Source organism: Arachis hypogaea, chromosome 18 (assembly GCF_003086295.3).
Source record: "Arachis hypogaea cultivar Tifrunner chromosome 18, arahy.Tifrunner.gnm2.J5K5, whole genome shotgun sequence".
Lineage (NCBI taxonomy): Eukaryota > Viridiplantae > Streptophyta > Magnoliopsida > Fabales > Fabaceae > Arachis > Arachis hypogaea.
This window is the reverse complement of record NC_092053.1, coordinates 58,503,838-58,505,443: the sequence shown is the minus strand read 5'-3', so window position 1 is coordinate 58,505,443 and position 1,606 is coordinate 58,503,838. Positions and strand designations below refer to the sequence as shown.

The window sequence follows — 1,606 nt, the reverse complement described above, 5'->3', positions numbered from 1 at the left end:
AGTTTCTCCATTACAGAGAGTGGCATGAGGTTTATTCCTGACCCAAGGTCACATAGAGCCTTCTCAAAGGTCATGGTGCCTATGGTACAAGGTATTAGGAACTTTCCAGGATCCTGTTTCTTCTGAGGCAATCTCAGTTGATCCAATGCATTTAGTTCATTGGTGAACAGGGGAGGTTCATCTCCCCAAGTCTCTTTACCAAATAAGTTGGCATTCAACTTCATGATTGCACCAAGGAACTTGGCAACTTGCTCTTTAGTAACATCTTCATTCTCTTCAGAAGAAGAATACTCATCAGAGCTCATGAAGGGTGTAAGGAGGTTTAATGGAATCTCTATGGTCTCTAGATGAGCCTCAAAGTCCTTTGGTTCCTCAAAGGGAAACTTCTTGTTGATCACTGGACGTCCCAGGAGGTCTTCCTCTTTGGGATTCACGTCCTTCCCTTCCTTCTTGGATTTGGCCATGATGGTTATATCAATAGCCTTGAACTCTCCTTTTGGATTTTCTTCTGTATTGCTTGGGAGAGCATTAGGAGGGGTTTTAGTGATCTTCTTACTCAGCTAGCCCACTTGTGCCTCCAAATTTCTAATGGAGGACCTTGTTTCATTCATGAAACTCAGAGTGGCCTTAGATAGATCAGAGACTAAGTTTGCTAAATTAGAGGTATTTTGTTCAGAGTTCTCTGTCTATTGCTGAGTGGATGATGGAAAAGGCTTGCTATTGTTAAACCTGTTTCTTCCACCATTATTAAAGCCTTGTTGAGGCTTTTGTTGATCCTTCCATGAGAGATTTGGGTGATTTCTCCATGAGGGATTACAGGTGTTTCCATATGGTTTACCCATGTAATTCACCTCTGCTATTGCAAGGTTCTCAGGATCATAAGCTTCTTCTTCAGAAGATGCCTCTTGAGTACTATTGGATGCAGCTTGCATTCTATTCAGACTCTGAGAAATCATATTGACTTGCTGAGTCAATATTTTATTCTGAGCCAATATGGCATTCAGAGTATGAATTTCAAGAACTCCCTTCTTCTGAGGCGTCCCATTACTCATAGGATTCGTCTCAGAAGTGTACATGAACTGGTTATTAGCAACCATGTCAATGAGTTCTTGAGCTTCTGCAGGCATTTTCTTTAGGTGAATGGATCCACCTACAGAAGTATCCAATGACATCTTAGCTAATTCAGACAGACCATCATAGAATATATCCAGGATGGTCCATTCTGAAAGCATGTCAAAAGGACACTTTTTGGTCAGTTCCTTGTATCTCTCCCAAGCTTCATAGAGGGATTCACCTTCTTTCTGTCTGAAGGTTTGAACATCCAATCTAAGCTTACTTAGCTTTTGAGGAGGAAAGAACTTGGCTAAGAAAGCCTTGACCAGCTTATCCCAAGAGTTCAGGCTATCCTTAGGTTGAGAGTCCAACCATATTCTAGCTCTGTCTCTTACAACAAAAGGGAAAAGCATGAGCCTGTAGACTTCAGGATCTACTCCATTAGTCTTAACAGTATCACAGATCTGCAAGAATTCAGTTAAGAACTGAAAAGGATCTTCAGATGGAAGTCCATGAAACTTGCAGTTTTGTTGCATCAGAGAAACTAATTGAG

At 41.2% G+C, this 1,606-nt stretch overlaps 1 non-coding gene across 1 annotated transcript; it reads left to right on the top strand.

The window, feature by feature from the left end:
• The first annotated feature begins 1,226 nt into the window (after positions 1-1,226).
• LOC112774576 (small nucleolar RNA R71) lies at positions 1,227-1,334 on the top strand. Its single transcript, XR_003189057.1, has one exon. It is a non-coding gene; the product is annotated as a small nucleolar RNA R71 (small nucleolar RNA).
• The last annotated feature ends 272 nt before the right edge of the window (positions 1,335-1,606 follow it).